This window comes from Podarcis liolepis (assembly GCF_965112155.1).
Source record: "Podarcis liolepis genome assembly, chromosome: 5".
Lineage (NCBI taxonomy): Eukaryota > Metazoa > Chordata > Lepidosauria > Squamata > Lacertidae > Podarcis > Podarcis liolepis.
In genome coordinates, this window is record NC_139556.1 from 83,754,915 (window position 1) to 83,773,099 (window position 18,185).

The 18,185-nt window shown below is 45.0% G+C and overlaps 1 protein-coding gene and 1 long non-coding RNA gene across 3 annotated transcripts in view; one reads left to right on the forward strand and one right to left on the reverse strand.

Annotated features, from left to right (window-relative positions):
• Positions 1 to 10,040, forward strand: part of LOC310707486 — a 54,718-nt gene extending 44,678 nt beyond the window's left edge. Inside the window, exons 3-4 of the long non-coding RNA XR_014526501.1 lie at positions 5,222 to 5,510; positions 8,461 to 10,040. This is a non-coding gene — a long non-coding RNA (uncharacterized lncRNA). The remainder of the gene's footprint in view (positions 1 to 5,221; positions 5,511 to 8,460) is intronic.
• The window catches only part of PPM1L (protein phosphatase, Mg2+/Mn2+ dependent 1L), a 180,619-nt gene that overhangs the window by 15,842 nt on the left and 146,592 nt on the right, over positions 1 to 18,185 (reverse strand). The window lies entirely within an intron of this gene.

Here is an 18,185-nt window from a genome sequence, read left to right on the forward strand (position 1 = left end):
GGTGATAACCTGACAGGTGTCTTCTCTCACTGGGCAAGGAGAGTAATAAGAGAGAAAATTCCTATTGACATATCAGCCTGCTTGTTGCCGTTCATGACTGACAGCGACTTACATTTACAAGATGTAGGAATCAAGTATATCTGGGGCAGCTGCAACCTGCTTGACCCCCCTGTCAAATTGAGTGCCGTCAGCAAAGGCAACTTCTGGGCATGTGACCACGAGAAGCCTCGTTATCCAGAAAAGGTCGATTTTACATCCTCAGAGCATATGCTGCTGCCTCATACCTGCCCGGACCATCTAGCCCAATTCAGTTGTCCAATGCAACGGCAAACCTGCAGTCTCCTACATGCAATGCACTTGCTTTTAGCTGAGGGTTTAGGCGCTGGTCACTCCTCCTGCAAAGACACCATGAATGTGCCCTTCTGGAGGAGGAGGTTTGAGTCGCAAAACCATCTAGCATGAATCGATTCGGAAGAGTTCATCAAGAAAAGCTACCCAATCTCTTTAAAACCCCGTAGTTGGTTTTTTTTGGGGGGGTATGTATGATGCACTTCCTATAAAGATACAACTTCCTTGTAGAAAACTGAAAACAAGGAGAGCCCTGTGGATCAGGCCAAGGTAAGGCAGGTAAAGGTCAAGGACCCCTGGACAGTTAAGTCCTGTCAAAGGTGTCTATGGGATGCGGCGCTCATCTTGCTTTCAGGCCGAGGGAGCTGGCGTTTGTCCACAGACAGCTTTCCATGTCATGTGGCCAGCATGACTAAACTGCTTCTGGTGCAACGGAACACTGTGACAGAAACCACAGCACACGGAAACGCCGTTTACCTTCCCTACTTGCACTGGTGTGCTTTCAAACTGCTAGGTGGGACAGAGCAATGGGAGCTCACTCCGTCACAGGGATTCAAACCGCCAACCTTCCGACTGGCAAACCCAAGAGGCTCAGTGGTTTAGACCACAGTGCCACCCACGCCCCTATCAGGTCAAAGGCCCAGCCAGTCCAGCATTCTGGTGGCAAAGCAGATGCCCGTGGGAAGCTTGAAAGAAGAACATGAGTGCAAAAGCACCCTTCCCACTTGTGATTCTCAGCAACTGTTATTCAGAGGCATATGCTTCCTCCAAAAATGGAAGTAGGCCATAGCCACCATATCTAGCAATCTGATTACCGCCATGTGTGGTGATACACACTTAATGTCTCATTTTCTATACGTAGTTGCTACCAAAAAGAGTCCAACAGCGATTGAGTTTCAGCTGTCCTTAACAGGCAAGCCTATCCATATACTGCCGCAGACATCAAAAAGCATGTCCCCCCCACCGCCAAGCAGAACTAAGTCTTTCTGAACAAGATGGGATCTAGTTTTGCACATACTTTTTGTGTGCTAAGACCAGTCCCATGGTTTTGGAACGTTTGACTTAATTGCCAAGAAACCCCTGCATATCTGCCACAGAATCCCTACGCACCGCGTGGAATTCTGGATTGTGTTTACGGAACATGTTTCTTGCTGCACATTGGCCAGGCCTGCTGGGCCTCACCATCATGCTTAAAGGACAGCCTAGAAGACATGCAACACTCCAGGGTGTTGATCTGCCACTGATGGAAGCTTTCTGCCCTTTGCTGGTCTTCTCACTGAAAAACTAGCTAACAACCATCAGGGGCACGACAGAGCCTCCTAGGCCATTACCTGGATTTTAAAAGGGGTTGAATGCTAAATTCAAGTTCACAAGTATTTTCAGAAAGATTCCTGATGGCTCAAAGGGGGAACAGCATCCATGGAGGGGTTAATTAAGGAACTTAAGAACATACATGTTAAATAAATGATAATGAAATGCAACAGCCGTTTTTTGTCCTTCATCCCTCACTCCCTTCCATCCATCCATTCCAGTATTAAAGGTAAAGGGACCCCTGACCATTAGGTCCAGTTGTGGCCAACTCTGGGGTTGCATGCTCATCTCGCTCTATAGGCTGAGGGAGCCGGCGTTTGTCTGCAGACAGCTTCTGGGTCATGTGGCCAGCATGACTAAGCCGCTTCTGGCAAACCAGAGCAGCGCACGGAATCGCCGTTTACCTTCCCGCCGGAGCGGTACCTATTTATCTACTTGCACTTTGACGTGCTTTTGAACTGCTAGGTTGACAGGAGCTGGGACTGAGCAACGGGAGCTCACCCCATCGTGGGAATTCGAACCACCAACCTTCTGATCGGCAAGTCCTAGGCTCTGTGGTTTAACCCACAGCACCACCCATGTCCCTTCCATTCCAGTATTGCATCTGAACAAACTAGATGGGTCTGAACAGTTAGAAATCTTGAAGGACTAGAATCTGTCTTATGCTAACTCTGGGTTTCCTTCATGAAGTTGCAAGGAAAATCAGCTATTAAATATTTCTGGGGTACACACCTGACATTTAACTTGACTTACTTGAAGACTGCTGAAATTAATTTATTTTCGCATCATCACAATTCATGTTCTGGTTTATCATTTACCGGTAAATAAAATTAATTTCATGCTTGCTTTCTTTTTCCTTTTATGTGGGCCAGAGGAGTGCGAGGTGAATTTTCACCTCAGTTAGTTAATCTACATCTGATTATTCATAAGACTGAGACATCTGTCTCTGCATATAATGGAGACCTGGAAGATGGTGTGTGGTTGTGTGGGAATTATCAGCTATGCAGGAGAAGGTGGAAGTTATGAAAACCCATTGTTAATGTATGCATGAGAAGGAAAGAAGCATAAAGCAGCAACATAGGCACACATTTTGGAATCCTGATCCTGAAAAACTGTGATGCTGTTGCAGCCCAGAACACAGAAGTGATGTCGTTACAAGTTGGTGCAACAAGATGATTTCTGTAATGTTGCAACTGTGCTAGTTTTACCCCTTCTAAACAGTCACCTGCTGTTGGCTCAAATCAAAGGACTGGGCTGTGAAGGTTGTGTTGTACCTTCAAACGACTGGTTTACACCAGGTGGATTCAGTAGTTTTATAGGGAAGTTATGCATCACAGTTTCCAGTAATGCAGGAAAGTGGGAAGGGAGCCAGGAATAATGATCCCACCTCCAGTGTCACTTTTCACAGGCTACACCCCCAAACATTTGCAGCTGAATACACACACCGTCCTCCATGCAACCCTGTGTAATCTGGGTTCCCAATCGCATGGAAAAGCCTGCACATGTTCAGTTGAATGCACATGGGTTTCCCCTTCAGACTTCCACTCAATGTACAAAGATCTGAGGATTGAGCCAGCAGGGCCTGGGATGTTGGAGTGTGCATGGAGTGTGCATGTCTCATTTGTGTAAAGATCTTGGGCATGACCTCTCCTTTCTACTTTCTCTGGGGGTGGCTAAAGGAGGAAAGGCGAAAAAAATCACACAAACAGAGCATGTGCAGAGCACTGAGGTTGCATCTTACACTGTGCATGTCATGGAACAGATTGTGTATGTCCACTTCTCCATCCTAGAATTGCTGGCTGATTAGACTTCTCACATGGTGAGTCAGCCCAAAGAGGTAGATGCACCTCTTTGGTACATTACAGAAAAAGCCATTACTGCATAAGGCGAATGCTGAACAGCTTCACAGTGGTGCCTTGATACTCAAACAACTTGGAACCCAAACACTGCAAACCCGGAAGTAAGTGTTTCGGTTTGCAAACCTTTTTCGGAAGCCGAACATGAGTGTTACGCTGACAGTTTGAAAGCCACATTTCCGATTTCTTACGCTGACTATCTGAGTGTTACACTGAGGTCTGTCTGTTTTTGCTATTTGTTTTGCGTTTTTGTTTTTGCAACTATTTTTGTTTTGTTTTTGTGACTGCGTGGAACCCAGTTCAGCTAGTGATTGATTGTGTGACTGCAGTACATTGTTTATTGCTTTCATTTTATGGATCAATGGTCTCGTTAGATAGTAAAACTCATGTTAAATTGCTGTTTTAGAGGTTGTTTTTAAAAGTCTGGAATGGATTAATCCATTTTGCATTACTTTCTATGGTTTTGGAACAGACTTCCGGAACGGATTAAGTTTGAGAACTCTACCACTGTTCAGATTCTGTTCATTGGCTTTGGCAGACAATCTAGACACAGTTGGAGTTTTTAGGACAAAAAGTTATACATCTGAAAACAGCAACTCTTAAGAACACCATCTCAGATACTTGTCTGCAGCACCTGACTTTGACTTGACATTTTCAACTTCTGCACTAATTCCCATGTGACTGGAGAAGGAATAGATGCAAGCAATTGAGGGGATGGGCGGATGGACAGGTAACTGCATTAAATACCAGGCCTTTGTCAGTCCCACAGCTTTGGGAATAGGGAGATTTTGATCAGCCGAGCTGTATGGAAAGAGGCAGATTAAACAATGCTTTCTTGCAGAAAATTCAAGTACTTTACCCCACTGCCTTTAAGTTTGTTTTTAAAAATAAAGATAAAAATTGGGAGATCCAGTTACAGATTGCTTGCATCTCATCTGTTTTGCCCCTGAGAGATGTCAGCTAGTATGTGTCCGTCTCCTGGGTTTATGACAAATGTGATATCTAATCCTGCTTTACTCTCACGATGCTGCAGCAACACTGCAATCCTATCCCTGTTTATTTAGGAGTAAATCCCACTGAGTTAAATGGGGGACAGTCTAGGGTAACTGTGCACAGGACTGCCGTTTAACCCTCTTATATGACCTATTTCTCAGCCTCTCTCTCCTTTCTGAAGCGATACATTTGCATGAGCAGCTGCAAGACAATGTCACCGGACAACAGGAAACCATTGTAGGCAATGATGTCTTCAAAATGTATCATGAGAAACATTTAATGTGGTTTTCGTTTCATGCTTTATTTTGGGGAAGAATGAGTTCCTTATTGTTTCTAACATGTGTGTGCAAAAGAAGAAGAACCCCCGCCCCACACACGTACGAGGAGCAGGATGATAATTTCCAGTGTGATTTATGAAACCTCACTTTTCATCTTTTGCTGCAAGAGTCGGGGTTAGCATTAAGTCCCTGACCCCATGTGGGCAGCCTGCCATCATGAGAGAAGAAATCCTATTTGAACTTTGTTTTCCTTTCCAGCTATTGTTATTTCATTCGTGTAACCTTGCATTGTGTGTGTGTGTGTGTGTGTGTTGTTGCCGGGGCGAAGGTGCACTTCTCAGGCGCCTCCAAATTTAACGTAATTGCACAGTGGAAAATTCCTAACATAAAAGGCCCAAAATTGAGAACACATGTTGTGTCTTGGTCCCCAGACAGCCCACTGAACACCAACCTGCTGTGCGGTTTGAAAAGAAGTCACCAGAAAACATGAAGGCCCCTGTACGCTAACTGGAAGAGAAAGGCTGTGCTTTTCCCCGCATAACCAACAAGCTGGAAACAGAAAATTAAAATGAAACAAGGCATGGTATAGATCTCTTCCAATTGCACAGATTTACAAAACACACAATCATACACAAACTTCCTATCCCAACATCAGGGACGTTGGAGAATTCTGCTGGAAATGGGAAAGGAAACTGCCACTATGTGCATGTTCTTCTGAGGTCAGGTACAGACATTATGCAAGTGTGTAAAAGCAGTATTTGTGGTTTGTGGGGATTCTTTTTAGTCCTCAAACGTTATGTAAATAAGTTAAGTAGTTTTCTGCATTGTTGCAGACATTTCCCTTCCACTGAAATGCACTGAAACGGAGTACGTCGTTGATTGCTTAATTGATTATAGTGGTACCTCGGGTTACATACGCTTCAGGTTACATACACTTCAGGTTACAGACTCCGCTAACCCTGAAATAGTGCTTCAGGTTAAGAACTTTGCTTCAGGATGAGAACAGAAATTGTGCTACGGCAGCACGGCGGCAGCAGGAGGCCCCATTAGCTAAAGTGGTGCTTCATGTTAAGAACAGTTTCAGGTTAAGAACGGACCTCCGGAACAAATTAAGTACTTAACCCGAGGTACCACTGTACATTAGTTAAAGCCACAAAGGAAAGAATGTAGTAATGTAGGAAAAGCCTGCTGGGTCAGGCCCATCGCCCATTGCCTGTGGGGAAACTGGCAAGCGGGATCTGTGCACAAGAGCAGTTCCCAGCAAATGTATTCAGAAGCATTAATGCCTCTGACTCTGGAGGCAAAGTGTAGCCATTGTGACTAGCAGCTATTGGTAACCTTGTCCTCCACAAGAGACAAATAATGTTTGGTTTCAGTGGAAGCCGAACTGTAACAGAAGAGAAACAGTGCTGAATCCAACGATCCCAGTTATAGGATGGAAATCGCTGCCTCTGTACATCCCTAGCATCATCTGATGCTCCCCCTCCCCCCAAGAGTTGTAATTCACATCCTATCACTTTTTGACCATGATTAGATAGACGGTTACAGACTGCCAAGTTCATTTTTGGCAAGACGGCAGATAGCATGAGAGCGCTAGGAGGTGTCATGTAATTCCTGCGATTAAGCCAAGCCCTCCAGTTTGCAGAGATTACGCTGCTGTTTCCCCCCCGCCTCCCTCCTCTCACTAGACACTAAATTCACCTTACAAAGGAAAATACTGACACCCTAAAAGCTGTTTTTGGTTGTTATGGCAACTAATGCTCCATAAATTACTATGATCAAGAAAATGCCAGTGGCCTTGAATTAAGAGGAGGGTTCTTCCACTGCGGGTTCTATTTTCTATATCACTGCTGTGAACTCTCTTTTAAATTAAGAAGAGGAGGAAGAGGAGGAAAGGTGCTGCAGTGTTGCTCAGTAGAAGCAAAGAGAAAAAACAGGGACAAAGAGTTGCCATCAAATGATGGCGTGTGTTCAGCCCAGCATTTGTTTGGGTTTGTTGTTGTTTTGCATCCTGTGCGAGCTGTCCCTGATTCTGAAACCAAATGAGTATGCAAAGCTAGAAGGCATACACAGCCAAAGAGTGTGAGCTTGGAAATGCCACTTTCAGATTTCATCTTAGCTATATATTCTGGTCCTTTTCAGATGCCAGACTAAACTGTGATTTAGTGCTATGCCTATGAGAACCTCAAGGGACGCGGGTGGCACTGTGGGTTAAACCACAGAGCCTAGGGCTTGCCGATCGGAAGGTCGGCGGTTTGAATTCCCGCAACGGGGTGAGCTCCCATTGCTTGGTCCCTGCTCCTGCCAACCTAGCAGTTTGAAAGCACGTCAAAGTGCAGGTAGATAAATAGGGAAGGTAAATTCCGTGCACTGGCGTTTCCATGCACTGCTCTGGTTTCACCAGAAGTGGCTTAGTCATGCTGGCCACATGACCCGGAAGCTGTACGCCGGCTACCTCGGCCGATAAAGCGAGATGAGCGCCACAACCCCAGAGTCGGTCACGACTGGACCTAATGGTCAGGGGTCCCTTTACCTTTACCTCTGAGCACCTCAGGCCTGTATTTTCCACACTTCCTTTTCCTCAGATACCAGGAAGACTACAGAAGTTTCTGCAATGAAGAACTTGGGGACTTCTAGTTAGTTTAAACTAGTGCTGGTTCAAATAAAGCAGGAGCAAACCATGGTTTATGTTCCTGACCTGCTCATTATTCAGAGTTCAATCTAACCAGAGTTCCAGTCAACTTACAGGTTGATGCCAGAAAGGCATGATGACATTATCTAAAATCAGACTCCTGCCCCTTATGCCAACAGAAATGCTCAGACCAACACCAACAGGTAAAGGGAAAAGCAACAAGGAGAAGGGGCCCTTGAAGTAGCTTATCAGCAGTTAGAATATGGACAGCAGGTGGAACAACCTCCCAGGTCATCTGAGCTCAGTCAATCTTGCTATGGTGTAATGCACTGATTTCTAATCATCGTAATCGTTTCTAAAAATTGCATACATACATACATACATACATACATACATACATACATACATACATTTTAGCATTTGTGAATTTTAAGCCCAACTGTCGTTTGTTGTTGTCTTTTTAGGTATTGTAATTTTCTCTCTTTTGGGCAATACAGAAATAGCCACTCTATCTGTGAGTTCTGGGGTATTTAATATATTAAAAAATCTGCTCTGATAATCGGGCTCTGAACAGTCATGCGTCATGTGTGTCAAGATCCAAATGTGTTTAAAAGAACAAGCCCTTAGTTCTCCTGGCCTTATTCATTCTGAGATCTGTTTGCTAAATATTATTTTAGATACTACTTTTCTGCTCATATGCCCTTTACTGCCCCTCTTATTCCCGCAGGCTGGGAGAGATAATATGGTAATTACTTTCATTCCATTGGTTGCTAAATGTGAGAATCAATTATATCTGTTAACGATAGCGATACCTCTAGCTATGCTGCCACTTCATATCCTTATACCACGTTGCAGCCAAACACCCAAGGTGATATTTCATAATTCATTCCCCCACCTTCTCATTTGACTACCCCAAAACCCTGCAAATTAGAAGCTAATAAAGAAAAATTAAATCTGTATGGCACTGCAGGAAGGGAGAATTGCTTGACTTTGTAATTCTGCTCCTTTGAAGATATCATCATGGACATTTTAATATTTGCAGTGGAAACCGTGTGAGGATGCTAATTGGGCTTGATGTTTCCGGCTCAGAGATGATCAAAAAGGCCAGACTGGAAGCCCTGGCACAGCCTGTAGGGTCTTCCCTGCTGGGCTTGCCACAGGTCACAGTGGATCTCCAGAAGGCAAAGGAATTTGGGCTGAGGCCCATCCAAACAGAAGACAAGAGAGGATTCATCTTGCAATGTTAAACTGAAGATTAGAAAGAGACCATTAAAGATCAAGAGGACAGGGACGCATAGTACAGATTGTCAGAGCAAAAACATGAAGGTTAGCATTCTAATTGGTGGCCTATCCAAGACACATCCTGGGAATTGTGAAGGAGGGCCTGACAGAGGCAAAGATTCACAAGACCATCAAGGCTAGATGGATGCTTCTGAGCAGCTCACAACCAGGCCATAAAAACAATAGCCCTTCGCTGTTGTTTATCCCTCAGTAACTAGAATTCAGAGGAATACAGTGGTACCTCAGGTTACATACGCTTCAGGTTACATACACTTCAGGTTACAGACTCTGCTAACCCAGAAATAGTGCTTCAGGTTAAGAACTTTGCTTCAGGATAAGAACAGAAATCGTGCTCCGGCAGCACCAGGAAGCCCCATTAGCTAATGTGGTGCTTCAGGTTAAGAACAGTTTCAGGTTAAGAACGGACCTCCGGAACGAATTAAGTATTTAACCTGAGGTACCACTGTACAGCTTCTGGACCTAGAGATTCCCTTTAGAAATAGCTATCAACAGAACTACCCCCCCCTGAATGGGCCTGGACAATCAGGCAGAGACAGACTTTTTAAAAATTGAGGCCCTTGGGTTGTGGGCAGAGAAGCAACTGAACAGAGACGGCAGGGAATTTGTTTGAGGGCAATCCCTGAAACAAAAGACGGGGGAGAGACCCCGCAAAATCTCTAAAGGCCTGGTTTAAGAGACTAAACATGGGAATTGCTGTCACTGCTGAGGGTACTAAAAGAGCACACAGAGTAGCAGGCCCATGATCTTGCAATGAAGAAGTGGCTAGAGATATCACTGTGTGCTTTGAACTGTATTGCAAAGAAAGAGCAGGTGTAAAAAGCATTGCAAAACAATGATGAACAAAAAGAGATATTTCAAGACATATACATCCTGAGATGTTAAAGTGATTCTGAGCTTTCAAGCCCTTTACAGCAGCACTCAGAATCTTCTCTGTTAATTGGTAGTGCAGCACAAGGGTAAATTGCTAAACCCTGGGGATGAAAGGCCAAGCTATTTCTGAAAGATCTCAAAATATCTCCTGTTGAACCTGGCCGAGGAGTGAAGCCAAGATGACCCAAAGTGGTTTGGGATGTCGCCCTATCAGAGCATTTAACACACCACAGGGTAGTCAAGGGAATGTTCAAGCAAAATCATTTTGATGTAATATGTTTTCCATTTCTTTGCTTTGTCAACGTGCAATGTTATGGCATGGATATCTCTATACAATAGACTTTTGCATTATTGTAACATTCCTAACTTACCTGGCACTAGACCAAAACTGCTATGATTGTTTATGATTTGTTTTGTATTCTGGGAAATTAATAAAACATTTCTAAAGAAGGGTGAATATAGTGTTTTGATACTTTCAAATTCTATGGTTCCATGATTTCTAGCATTTTTTAATTAAAATATACAGTACCTGCCATAATGCAATTAATACATTTTTTTCTTAACAATATAGCGTGAATAGTATCCTTCAAACAATGAGGGTCAATAGTATATTATTTTGCCCCAATTATTAATAAAGTGCTGTTTACTAACTCAACAATTCTGGAATCAAAATGATCTCCTTAAATCCGTTTGAAATATTGTAAAATCTGAACTTGTACATGGCACAAGATCTCTATTAATTTATGAAACTCTTCTTACACAGGCCATGGGCTTGTGCAATATTGGATAACCCCATGCCTGGCTTTCTCATTTTAAAACTGGCAATAGATTTGAAGCTGGAAATGGTTTCAGTGCCAGATTAAGCAGCATGGAGAAAAACAGATGCCTACCTGAACAATGAAGAGTGTACCGAGGCAAAGAGATTATTACAACTCATGCAGACTAAACCAGAGATTATTAGAAACTGTGGTGGGAGGTGGGGGAGGAGAGAGACCTGCTGGCAGACAGTGAGGAAGTTGTTTGTGCAATCACGAAACAATGGAGGCAAAGCAATCTAGGTAGCAAATCTGCTAAAGATGGATTAGGACGAGGGATACAGGAACAAAATGCACACCTGTGCCAGCTCAAATGATGTATTGCTGTGGGGGGAAATGCAGTATGCTTTGGCAAAGACTAGGCTTGCCACCTCCATCAGAAAGAGAGAGGGGGGAAACTCCACAAATACACAGCTGCATACACTTAAATATACGCACATCTGATGGCTGCTTATCGACCAATATATAGAGGGGAAGTGGCAGAGCTATGGGTTGAATGCACACCAGATGTGGAATTGCACTGCAAACAGGTACAACTTTAGTATAATACTAAATATTTCAGTGAGGAATACTCTTATCCAGTTTTTCAATTTGTTGTGTTCTCTTGGCAGGCTATTCCATTACGCACTCCTGTTTCCATCCCTCCCCCTTTAAGCAGGGACATGAGAGAGCAGCAATTTCCATTCTGGCCTATATTGATCACAATCAGCCCGTTTCTGTTCTACTGCAGTTCAGCTTCTGCCAAATACTATGCCATTTATCTCGCTTTCTGCTATTTAACTGAAGTTATGTAACTTACATTCATTTCAGTGTAAATACTGAAAGTATGTTCTTTTTTAAAAACAACAACAAATCCTACCACTAATTATTATTCGTAAATGATACAAATAAATACTGATTGCATTCTCTTTTGATCCTTGCCACAGACGAACACACAAACTGCAGCAATTTCTACTTCCTTTTCCATTTTCATTAGAATTTTCTGACATCCATACCTTGGAGCCAGGATTACTTCCCTTAAAACCTGCACATTCTGGAATAGGCAGGGGCGTAGCGTGGGTTGTCAAGCACCCGGGGCAAGGCAAGTAATTTGCGCCCCCTAACCCGTGGATTTGCGCCCCCTAACCCTACAAATCTATGCCTATGAATGATGGTCCCTCTCTCTCTCTCTTTCTCATATTCCAATTGATTCCCATTTCCGCCGATCGATCCCCGAAGCTCTCACCCAGCGAAATTCGTGCGTAATTACACTTCGCCATCCCTAATCCTGCCGCTTCCACCGGGAAATCATGACGGTGCGTTTCTCCTCTCCAAACTTTCCCCGGCCCTTTGCCGGCCGGTGCAGCTCTTTTGGCTACGAGCTCCCCTCCTTCTCTGCCCGCTTCCGACCCCACCTCCCCCGTCCAGCCTCCCTACCTCCTGAAAAAAGGCGCCGGTGCCGAGCAGGACACCCCCGCGGCCATCGGAGAGAGGCGGGGCCGAGGGAGGCAAGCCAATGGGCGAGGGCACGACGGGGCTGGGCCCTCTGGACTCGCGCCCCCCCAGATGTTGCGCCCGGTGCGGCCGGCACCCCTGGCACCCCCCACGCTACGCCACTGGGAATAGGGCAGTAGTAGCTCAGTAAGTGTGGTGTAGTAGAGAGACCCAGTTGGGTGTAATGGTTAGAGAGTGTTGATCCCCGCACTTGGCTCCAAAGCTCACTTGGTGACCTTGGGCCAATCACTGCCTCTCAGGCTAACTTACTTTACAACAGCTGCACCAACTCCTAGGGGCAAAGGAAGTCCCCCCCCCATATTTTCTGAGGGGACTTAGTCCCCTCAATATTCAGGGGGCGTTTGCCCCCTGCCATTGGGCATGTGATGTCAGGGCGTTGAGCAGCACCACACACAGGCCCCCTCAATCCCCTTGAGAAGATGGGGCCTCTCGCTTCACAGGGTTGTTATGAAGTTTAAATGATGAGGCTAACCATGTACGTCCCTTTGAGTTCCTTGGAGAGAACGGTGGAATAGAAATTATATATTTCCTCCTATTTCCTCTCAGTTCCAGGTTATTCCTACAAACAACCATTTGCCTTTACAGTTGAATTTTGAAGGCGGTGATTTATTTTGAAGGGTGGTGAATACAGCACAAGTTATTATGGGCTGTCCCATGAATCGACTGGATGCCATTGCAGAAGAACGTAGCCTCAGGTGAGTGAGGAAAATTCTCAGGGATGATTCACACCCTGGCCTGCACTTTTTTGATCTCCTGCCCTTGGGCAGAAGATATAGAAGCATGATTAGTCGCACCAACAGGGTAAAGAACAGCTTCTATCCGTGGGCTGTTAGGCTGCTGAATGAAAAGATAACAACAGGGCAACTGACTTTTGGGTTTGGTGTGTCTGTGTGAGTAAACGAGGGGAATTAAGACTAAGAGAGCTGAGTGAGAGGTGCTTGTGTAATCTCACTGTATACAAGTTGTACAAGTGACAATAAAGTATTTCATTTATTTAAGCCATACCTTGCTCACAACTCAGAATGGGAAACTACAGTTAGAAACCAGTTTCCATGTCAGGCTTGGAGGTTTGCCCCATGTGGTTGTAATGCAAGCACAGTTTGCTGGAATTAGGAAGTGAGGGAGGGATGACAGTGTACAACAGGAAGCGGAAGTATGTGAGCCTGAGGGCCAAAGTAAAACTCATGTGGCTATTAAGTTCAGCTGAGCCAGAGTACTGGAGCTGGGCCAGGAAGTCCAGGTACAAGTCCCTGATGTGCACAGGTAGGGCAGCCATGGGCAAGTCATGGGACATAGATAATAGAAATTTGCCTTATTATACCAAGTGAGACCACTGGTCCATCTACCTTGGTACTGTATATACTGACTGGAAGCAGGTCTTCCAGATTTCAGAACTTTTCCATGCACAGCAAATGAACTACTACTGAGCCAAGACCCTCTCTCAAATCTCTCTCAGTCAAATCCCCCTCAAGGGTTGTTGTGATGATTAGATGCAGAAACATACACTGCAGTCATATGTACTCTTTGAAGTAAGGGTGGGGCACAAATGTAATACTTAAAAAGCAGGCAAAGGCAAGGGCATCTATAATAATACCAACATAAATAAATATGTTCCAATGACTAGCCAAAATCCCTTCAGCCAAAATAAAAATGTGTAGCTCGTAATTATGGGAAGGAATATTACCACTACTAAGACTAATAAATACTAATAAATCTGCCTCCATCTCCCCCCTGTTCTCTTGGGTTGTTGTGAATAATTGCATGATCTTTAGATTACTGAAGCTTGCAAATATTGGGTCTTGCTTAATTATGGTGTGAATTCAAGCTTGAACACCAGTATGTGTGTATATATGTGTGTGTACATAATAGTCAAGTCTGCTTTAATAAATAACCACCACATCTCACGTTTCCAACTTTAAGTTGCATTTACTCCCTCATACTATAGTGGGTTTCCATTATGAAAGGGCCAAGAACTGCAAATGGGGTAAAAATACAAACCCATGGGTTTATCAGCATGTGATGCCCACTTCTGGAAAAATGGTTTTTGGTTTTTAGCAGGGCTTTTATTTCCTTCCAACAGTGGGCCAGATCTATAGATGAGCTACTACAGAGAATGGGCTAGAGCTCAGGGGCAGAGCCCATGCGCGGCATGTGGAAGCTACTGGATTCAGTCCCCCCATTTCCAATTCTTTCTCTACAAAGGAAGTCACTGCTGCTTACTGGGACCATGACGGAATGGGAAGGTCAGTGTGGTGCTAATCTAGGGGTCCTGCTGTTGCGTGGCAATTCCCGCCCCCTCCCACAGACGGAGTAAATAAAGACACTGGACACCAGAATTTAGGTTAATGGGCGAAAATGGCCACAACTTTATTGATTACAGGTAAGAGCGGTATTGGCTTTAGGCATTGGCCCTAACAGACTATCCAGTCTAACCGGGAAGGGTTAAGCACCAACAGGGGGAGCCCCCGAGATGCACATCCCTAGGCGCTCCCCAAGGGGTTACCGCTCGGGAGCGCGCTTTAGGCCCTAGCCTCCGTAGGTTTCGGACGAGGCGACGGCCCCCGGAGTCCTTTAACGAACTACCCTTCAAGATTTGGGGGAGGTGATGGCGTTCCTCCCCCCCGACTTCATTTGCATAACAATACCCCTGCCAATGCCTAACCGCCAAAACCAAGGAGTTGTGACGTTTTGCTATGAGGTAGGCGAAAAAACCATGTGGCTTCTAAAATACAGCCAATTAGCCAAATGGAAAAACTCCTACCAGGCCCCTTGCGGCGACCAGCCGAAGCCCATAGCAAAGTCCGAATGCCCACCTAGAGGGTGGGTGGGTGGGAAACCGCAGCTGCTACAAAGAAGGAAAAGGGGCGAGCTAGGGCTGCCCCAACCTTAAGTGCCCCTTAGTAAGCCCGCCCCTCACGCCAGCCGATTGGCTGTCGCTATAGGTGATGAATATTAATGAGACTGGGAATCCCTGAGTCCCGCGGGGCTGGCGCCAGCCCCGTGAGAATGTAGACGGGGGCGTGAGCCCGCAACCCCCCCTTAGGTCGGGAGTGGCTTTGTGTTTGCACCTCATCAACCTTCCTGCGGTCTGGCCTCGTTTCGCTTTCTAGTGTTCTGGGAATCTTCAGATTATAAAATATATACGTGGGAATCTGTGGCCCTCCAGATTCTCCTGAACTACATATCCCTGGGCATCGGCCATGCTGCCTGAGGCTCATGGGAGTTGTAGTCCCCAACAGCACCTAGAGAGCCACAAGTTCCCCACCTTGATTAATACGCTGACAGAAAATACTTCAGTAGCTGTGCACTTGGTAAAACAGATATGGATAGGAGCTCCTTCTTCTCCCTGCCTAACCCAAGACAAGTAGAAAAGAATAGCTGGCGACTAACAAATCTTTCGGGTGACATTACATTTTATGTATCAAAGCACGGAAAGTTAATCACTGAGAAATGGAACTGCTATTGGGCAGCCTCTCCATCTTCTGGACTGCCTCATGAATATAATGCTGGCCTCTGCACAATAACGGTTGGAGACACAGCACCAACGTCTTCACACAAGACAAAAGGAGGGTGATTAATTGCTCTTCCTTTTGCTTTCTTTATTTTTTTAGTAAAAAATAATACAAGAGAGAAACTGCAATCTCAAAGCTGCTGCTCTGTGCACTGCTCATGACACACAGAAAATCTCCCATTAAATGCCACATAGATGAGAGCTTTCTAAACTTCGCATGTTGTTGACACACTTTTTAGACATACATCATTTCACAACACACTAATTCAGTTTTACTTGCAAACCGGCATTCAGGCATTTATTCTAACTGTGGGTGTTTCCCGTTGAGCTTTCGTCTTGATTTGTTTGCAAGGAGATCCCACAATGTTGGCTATTTAATGAAGGTTCCTTCTGATTTGTTTGAAGCAGGGTTAGGTGGTGGTGTGTCAAAGCATCTGTGACTCCCCAGATTCCTGTGCATTTTCCTGTCACTTTCCTAACTGCAAAAAGCCTGAACTTTTGGGGAAGCAGGACTGTTGCACAAGACCTCCTGCTCAGCTAGAATTGCACAACTTGAATTTGTCAGTACGTGGCTGAATCTCAACCAGACCCCTCCTGCCTGCCTTCTTACTTACAATGAGTCCAACAGGTTGCTCTGGCTGCGAGTTTCCTCCTCATTATTTTCAGTTTTGCCCCTGTAGAACTCAGCAGGGAGGAGGATGGGGAGAACAGTACAATTAGCTGGCTCTGCCTGCCATTGGCACTGACTCCAACTGCTGTTGGGCTCCTTGCCTTCCCAATGGGCACTAGGAACCACTGCTCTCAATCTGTCCCTCACAGATTGCTCTTGCTCACCTACCTAGCATATGGTCCCAGACTCATAAGGAATAGGGAAGATCATGATTCAGTTATTAGGCAATGTCTTCACATCCTACCACCTCCCCACCCCCCAGTCGTTCTCCCCTATTATTTGAAGAAGCAGAAATGTTGGCCTTGGCCTTGTTTCATTAACCACCTCTAAGTAGCAGTAGCAGTAGGAGTAGCAAGAGCAGCTTAGGCGTTGGGTGTTGATGGTAAACATATATTGAGGGTGGTCATTTTTTATTCAGTCTGTCCCCCTTAGGTACTTCCTGTCTGCAACAATCTGCACATTGTTTAAATTATTCCAATTAATTTTTTTGCTCCATAATGTTCAAATTATTCCAATTAATTTTGTTTTCAGAATCACCGACTACAAGGATGGCTGCAGGCAATATGGCAAAGTACTGATTGCTTTCCGTACTGCGAATACGCCTCATTTCCGCTTAGAAGTTCATGCTCATAATGATCTGCAGTTGATTGTTACAATAAACCCAGTCTCGAAGAATGGAAAAGTGCTTCCAACTAATTTTATAACTAAGGCGATATTCTGACTCCTGATATATCAAAAAGCAAACCTTCCATCAGCTGGTAAGCAAGGAGGTTCTTTCCCCGAGGACGTACAATTCTCAACCTAAATTAATTTAGCCAAATTGGGGGAAGCTTCTTCACTGTTCCAGCTTCTACTTTTACTCTCATTTGTTTAATCCCCCCCATTTCTATACAAGCAAATATAAAACAGCAAACTTAGATCTAAAGCCAACAATTTAACTGGCCTACAAATAGCCTAGGAGAATATACCAATAGCAAACTTGGGTGCTAAGCTGCCTCCAGAAGCCAGCTTTATTATCATTATCTATCTATCTATCTATCTATCTATCTATCTATCTATCTATCTATCTATCCATACCCCGCCCATCTGGCTGGGTTTCCCCAGCCACTCTGGGCGGCTTCCAACAGAATACTAAAAATATGATAAAACATCAAACATTAAAAACTTCCCTAAACAGCATTGCCTTCAGATGTGTTCTAAAAGTCAGATAGTTGTTTATTTCCTTGACATCTGATGGGAGGGTGTTCCATGTTACCATAAAGCACCAATGCTGCAGCAAGCAAAGGCTCCAGCAGCTCAGTCAGCTGCTTGTGGCTGGAAAGCCAGACAGGATGTTTGTGACTGTTGCCATGGAAACAAAGGGGCAGTCCAATCTGTACTGAGCACCGGATGTTAGCTCTGTGTGTGTGTCATATGACCCGTACTGGAAGTACATGGGTGGAGTTTCTTCTTGCTGTTGTCGAGTGCAGACATGTTTCTCTGTACTGATATGAGAGACAGAAATAAAAGATGTAAATAGTTTTCTGTCTGCTTCTTTCCCCTCTTGGGGGACACCAAAGGGGAGAGATGATGAACGGTGTGTTCCTCTCACACATCTGAGATGAATCGCCGGGACCTCGCCTGCTTATCAGCAGAGTGGAGACGTGGGGAGGTCGACAGGAATATCTGCCGGTGCCTACGCTGTGGCACATTCCTCTGACCCAGGCAGAATTCCAACAGTGGTAGCAGAGGATGGTTGCTGTTTTCTTCGATCCATCGGACATCTGGATGAGAGGCTGGTGAAAGGTCCTCCTCTGCTCCATGGAAGCCTGCTTTGAGAGGCTGATTCTCTGCAGCCAGAAGCTGACCAGAAGAAGCTGACAGCCAAGCCGATGCTCAAGGTATGAGACTTTTAAGGGCTTAGAAGAGTGAATGCAGATTGATTCATTCTCTGCTTCACGGAGAGCGTGTGTGGGAAAGCAGCTCCAACTTAGAAGAGGCCTGCATACCAGGCATTTTTGTGGTTTCCTGTCCGAGGAAAGGAATGCGCTGTTGCTAGGCAACGTCCTTCAGAAGGCTGTGCCTCAGAGAGGAGAAATGGAAAGTAACTCGAGAGGGCTGCACAG